A 6,497-nucleotide genomic window follows, 5' to 3' on the forward strand; every position below is an offset into this window, starting at 1 on the left:
GATGTAGTAACAGGTCCATGTAAAATAAACAACCCTTTACTGAATACCATAGAATCAGTATTCTGCTAATATAACAATGACCACCTTTCATCTTTCATTGTCCTTCCCAGCCGATACAGATACTGTTCCTATCAGTATTTTGTCTGGTGGTAATGGGGCTACCTTGTCAAACATGTCAGAGTGGTCATACCTTCCTGTGTGGTGTCCCTGACCCCTGACCCTGGTGCAGAATACACAGGGTTTCTCCCCATGTTGACAGATACCAATAAATTCAATAATAAAAAAGACAATACAAGTCAAAGTTTTCTGAACAAATTTAATGCAACATTTTAATGCAAAGTGACAGGACTATCTCCATTCAGAAGACATCAGTATCAAGCCCGTCTTTCAGTCTGGACTTCACACATCATCTTGCAGGTCTCCATGTGCTGGCTCCATACATGTTTCTGTGAACACATACACATATAGTCACTGTTCTATTACCAATGGCAGTTAGGTTAGGTAATACCTGACACACAAACATGTACTATGTGGAAGATTGAACAGGTCAGGTAAAAACCTACCCAATTATGGTCTCCCCATCAAACCACTGAGGCTGCCGTCTGGAAATAGCATCTCCAGTCCATCAGTAGAAATAGGCAGAGTTGAGGCAGAGTTCATCAGCAACACATGGAATGAAAAGGGTGTTGTTATTATTGGACATTTCTGCTGTACCTTATTATTATTAATCACTTCATGGTGGATGTGTTGAGAGTGCCAGGCATCTCTGCGTCTCATGTATCTGTGAACACATAATGACTCTAATGATGATTTGAAAAAAAGTTGCATGAAAGGCATGAGCTCTGCTGTTTCCTGCGCAGGCTTGCACACACTTCACCAGTCTCATTCACAATTTGACAAGCACTTGATAATATTGTCACTACATCAGACTATTCTTAATATAATCTGGTCTTTACATATAGCCTATGGGTGGAATTAAAAAAGCATCATCCGTAGCCTGCACTCGAATAGCGAATGGAGGTTATGTGCGGTTATGTTTTTTATATGCAAACATAGGCAGCACATCCATAAGGCTAGGGGAAGCTTTTCCTAAAGTAAATTGAATTAAATTGCCTAAATACTGTATATATAGCCTTATTAGCCTACTCCTGTCTATACAGAAATAAATAGGCTACGAAAGAATGATTTAGTCACGGAGAACATTTATCTAGTCGGAAGGAAAGGCAGCACGCGTAGTTTGGGAAGACTATTGTTGAGTTGCAACTGTCTGAAAAGTACAGAGGCCAATATTTGAAAAGACAATCGCCGGAAGACATGGTTTGGAAAGCAAATGGTTATTTCTGTAAAGAGAAGACAATGAAAAGACTAATCTGTCTTGTCGTTATCAACATTCTCAACTTAACTGAGCGAACAACAGAATAGCCTGTTTTATTGGCACCAGCAGAGCGCATCGGCAACATCCCCAGTGAGTGCGCAATGTGCATATTCACTATTTAGCATTGTTGACATAGTGCTACTTAAAAGTTAGTTTTTGCTCAATGATTTCCTCCTTCAGTTTAGATGGACGTCATATTCTATGTGTGTCTCCCCTCTAGTAGGCCTATTATGTGATTTATGAGATCATATGAGATTATATGAGATCATTTGTATTGATATGTTTGTCACTGTCAGCGGAGTAGGCTACCTTTTGTCCTAATAGAAAGGAGTCTGCTAATGTCTCCAGTCACATATAAAGTGTAGTAGAATTGCATGAAATGTGTTTATAGCAGGCCACATGCAAAGAAAGAAGAAACTTATCTGTTATAGCCTCGGCCTACTCTATATGCTGTACAGGCTCAGCCATGCGTTGTCTTTTCTTGCAAACATGGATGAGTTACATTATTATCCTAAATGATGACTGTCCAATCTACTCATCACATAATGAACAGTAGGCTATCTTACATAAGTCTGCAAAAGGGATGATGCATGGAATGCTTTTTTATAAAGGTATATTTAATGGTGAAAATGAGCTTCCCCAAACTGTCCATCTCATGCGCCATCTTGCCAGGTTGTAAAAGCTGATTAATGTGCTTCATTTTAAGAATTGAGCAATAAATATAGCGGCACGATCCTCTTTCAAATAGTGGACAATCAAAAGGATGTTTTCACATGTGATTGCGCAATGACGGGGCTTATAAGAACATGTTTCACTCGGCTCTGTGGGCTATGGGCTCTCTAACTGTGTTCCAGGGGTCCTAGGACTATGGGCTATGTTTGGAGTTATTTGGCCACTTTAGTTGTGATACAAACATATAGGACTATTGGCTAGGGTACATGATGTGTGCAACTATGATTTGAAAAAGTACGGGTGAAAAAAGGCATGGGCTGTTTCTTGCCTTACTGTACACACTGGGCATTATTCACAAGTGATAATAACCCATCAGACAATTTTTATTCCATCTTGTCATTACAAACACTAAATAATATATGTGTGAAATTAGTTTTGATTTAGAATGGACCGTTATGTCATCATGCACCTGTCGGAACAGGGGCAGGGGAAGAATGATAAGTTATCTATGCACTTAAATAGCGAATGGAGGACGCTTTTCCCAACTAGACTATACTCCTGTTGCAAAGAGAAGCAATGGGCTTAATATTAGGAAGGTTGAGAAATAAATATAGTAAACATAGAAAGATGATAGGATCCTCCTATTAGTAGAGGCCATCAAAACTATGTTTTCTCACACAATTGTATAGCGTATAGAAATGTTGCGCAACATGGGCTCTCATGAAGAAGTGTTTGATTTGATTTTCAATTGAATTTGCATTAATGTCCGAGTGGTTAGATGGACAATAGAGCCCTGACTACCAGGCCATTAGCAACTGGCAGTTAGCAAGTTTGGTAGGCTACTGATGACCATCAGCAGCATCGGAGCGCAGTTTTGGAGAAGCCTTTTTACGGTGACTAAACGGTCATGTGGAATTTGACTGTGGTCATGACACGTGACCGCCGGTGTGGCGGAAATGCTGTCGCAGTAACAGCCTTAGGCAAGAGGTGAGGCTGGAAGTGAGGTCTTTCCCAGAGCCCCATAGCAGCGTAGATCAGCTCCTGGCCCCTCACCAAACACTAACACACACATACACGCACAGAGCACCTATTACATTATCAATGGTAGTTACGATTAGCCTGGTGGAACCAACCTGATCACTGCGTTCACCTTTCTTTTTTTACTTTAGATATCATAAAATGTGAAGTGAAATAGAATGGTGAACACAGCGGTCAGGCTGGTTCCACCAGGCTAAGTTATGCCCTGGACATTATATGGTAAACATAGCGGTCAGGCTGGTTCCACCAGGCTAGGTTATACCCTGGACATTATATAGTGAACATAGCGGTCAGGCTGGTTCCACCAGGCTAGGTTATACCCTGGACATTATATGGTAAACATAGCGGTCAGGCTGGTTCCACCAGGCTAGATTATACCCTGGACATTATATGGTAAACATAGCGGTCAGGCTGGTTCCACCAGGCTAGATTATACCCTGGACATTATATGGTAAACATAGCGGTCAGGCTGGTTCCACTAGGCTAGATTATACCCTGGACATTATATGGTAAACATAGCGGTCAGGCTGGTTCCACCAGGCTAGATTATACCCTGGACATTATATGGTAAACATAGCGGTCAGGCTGGTTCCACCAGGCTAGGTTATACCCTGGACATTATATGGTAAACATAGCGGTCAGGCTGGTTCCACCAGGCTAGATTATACCCTGGACATTATATGGTAAACATAGCGGTCAGGCTGGTTCCACCAGGCTAGATTATACCCTGGACATTATATGGTAAACATAGCGGTCAGGCTGGTTCCACCAGGCTAGGTTATACCCTGGACATTATATGGTAAACATAGCGGTCAGGCTGGTTTCACCAGGCTAGGTTATACTCTGGACATTATATGGTAAACAAAGCGGTCAGGCTGGTTCCACCAGGCTAGATTATACCCTGGACATTATATGGTAAACATAGCGGTCAGGCTGGTTCCATCAGGCTAGGTTATGCCCTGGACATTATATGGTAAACATAGCGGTCAAACTAGGTTATACCCTGGACATTATATGGTAAACATAGCGGTCAGGCTGGTTCCACCAGGCTAGGTTATACCCTGGACATTATATGGTAAACATAGCGGTCAGGCTGGTTCCACCAGGCTAGGTTATACCCTGGACATTATATGGTTAACATAGCGGTCAGGCTGGTTCCACCAGGCTAGGTTATACCCTGGACATTATATGGTAAACATAGCGGTCAGGCTGGTTCCACCAGGCTAGATTATACCCTGGACATTATATGGTAAACATAGCGGTCAGGCTGGTTCCACCAGGAGGTTATACCCTGGACATTATATGGTAAACATTAGGCTGGTTCCACCAGGCTAGGTTATACCCTGGACATTATATGGTAAACATAGCGGTCAGGCTGGTTCCACCAGGCTAGGTTATACCCTGGACATTATATGGTAAACATAGCGGTCAGGCTGGTTCCACCAGGCTAGGTTATACCCTGGACATTATATGGTAAACATAGCGGTCAGGCTGGTTCCACCAGGCTAGGTTATACCCTGGACATTATATGGTAAACATAGCGGTCAGGCTGGTTCCACCAGGCTAGGTTATACCCTGGACATTATATGGTAAACATAGCGGTCAGGCTGGTTCCACCAGGCTAGGTTATACCCTGGACATTATATGGTAAACATAGCGGTCAGGCTGGTTCCACCAGGCTAGGTTATACCCTGGACATTATATGGTAAACATAGCGGTCAGGCTGGTTCCACCAGGCTAGATTATACCCTGGACATTATATGGTAAACATAGCGGTCAGGCTGGTTCCACCAGGCTAAGTTATGCCCTGGACATTATATGGTAAACATAGCGGTCAGGCTAGGTTATACCCTGGACATTATATGGTAAACATAGCGGTCAGGCTGGTTCAACCAGGCTAGTTATACCCTGGACATTATATGGTAAACATAGCGGTCAGGCTGGTTCCACCAGGCTAGGTTATACCCTGGACATTATATGGTAAACATAGCGGTCAGGCTGGTTCCACCAGGCTAGGTTATACCCTGGACATTATATGGTAAACATAGCGGTCAGGCTGGTTCCACCAGGCTAGGTTATACCCTGGACATTATATGGTAAACATAGCGGTCAGGCTGGTTCCACCCTGGACAGGTAAACATAGCGGTCAGGCTGGTTTATACCCTGGACATTATATGGTAAACATAGCGGTCAGGCTGGTTCCACCAGGCTAGGTTATACCCTGGACATTATATGGTAAACATAGCGGTCAGGCTGGTTCCACCAGGCTAGGTTATACCCTGGACATTATATGGTAAACATAGCGGTCAGGCTGGTTCCACCAGGCTAGGTTATACCCTGGACATTATATGGTAAACATAGCGGTCAGGCTGGTTCCACCAGGCTAGGTTATACCCCATTATATGGTAAACATAGCTCAGGCTGGTTCCACCAAGAGGTTATACCCTGGACATTATATGGTAAACATAGCGGTCAGGCTGGTTCCACCAGGCTAGATTATACCCTGGACATTATATGGTAAACATAGCGGTCAGGCTGGTCCACCAGGCTAGGTTATACCCTCCACCAGGCTGGTTCCACCAGGCTAGGTTATACCCTGGACATTATATGGTAAACATAGCGGTCAGGCTGGTTCCACCAGGCTAGGTTATACCCTGGACATTATATGGTAAACATAGCGGTCAGGCTGGTTCCACCAGGCTAGGTTATACCCTGGACATTATATGGTAAACATAGCGGTCAGGCTGGTTCCACCAGGCTAGGTTATACCCTGGACATTATATGGTAAACATAGCGGTCAGGCTGGTTCCACCAGGCTGGTTATACCCTGGACATTATATGGTAAACATAGCGGTCAGGCTGGTTCCACCAGGCTGGTTATACCCTGGACATTATATGGTAAACATAGCGGTCAGGCTGGTTCCACCAGGCTAGGTTATACCCTGGACATTATATGGTAAACATAGCGGTCAGGCTGGTTCCACCAGGCTAGGTTATACCCTGGACATTATATGGTAAACATAGCGGTCAGGCTGGTTCCACCAGGCTAGGTTATACCCTGGACATTATATGGTAAACATAGCGGTCAGGCTGGTTCCACCAGGCTAGGTTATACCCTGGACATTATATGGTAAACATAGCGGTCAGGCTGGTTCCACCAGGCTAGGTTATACCCTGGACATTATATGGTAAACATAGCGGTCAGGCTGGTTCCACCAGGCTAGATTATACCCTGGACATTATATGGTAAACATAGCGGTCAGGCTGGTTCCACCAGGCTAGATTATACCCTGGACATTACATGCATCTAAAAAAAGAAAATAAGCAACAAGTAATGTAATTTTACATAAATGATGCTTCACAATTGGGTTATCAAATGTATCAATGTAATGAAGTGGGTTACCTTTTGTAT

At 43.6% G+C, this 6,497-nt stretch overlaps 1 long non-coding RNA gene across 1 annotated transcript; it reads right to left on the reverse strand.

Annotated features, from left to right (window-relative positions):
* Positions 1 to 296: 296 nt before the first annotated feature.
* On the reverse strand, positions 297 to 4,044 carry LOC135564547 (uncharacterized). Its single transcript, XR_010461134.1, has 2 exons — positions 564 to 4,044; positions 297 to 446 (listed from the first exon to the last, which is right to left on the reverse strand). It is a non-coding gene; the product is annotated as an uncharacterized LOC135564547 (long non-coding RNA).
* Between the last annotated feature and the right edge of the window lie 2,453 nt (positions 4,045 to 6,497).

This window comes from Oncorhynchus nerka, linkage group LG25 (genome assembly GCF_034236695.1).
Source record: "Oncorhynchus nerka isolate Pitt River linkage group LG25, Oner_Uvic_2.0, whole genome shotgun sequence".
NCBI classification, from domain to species: Eukaryota; Metazoa; Chordata; class Actinopteri; order Salmoniformes; family Salmonidae; genus Oncorhynchus; species Oncorhynchus nerka.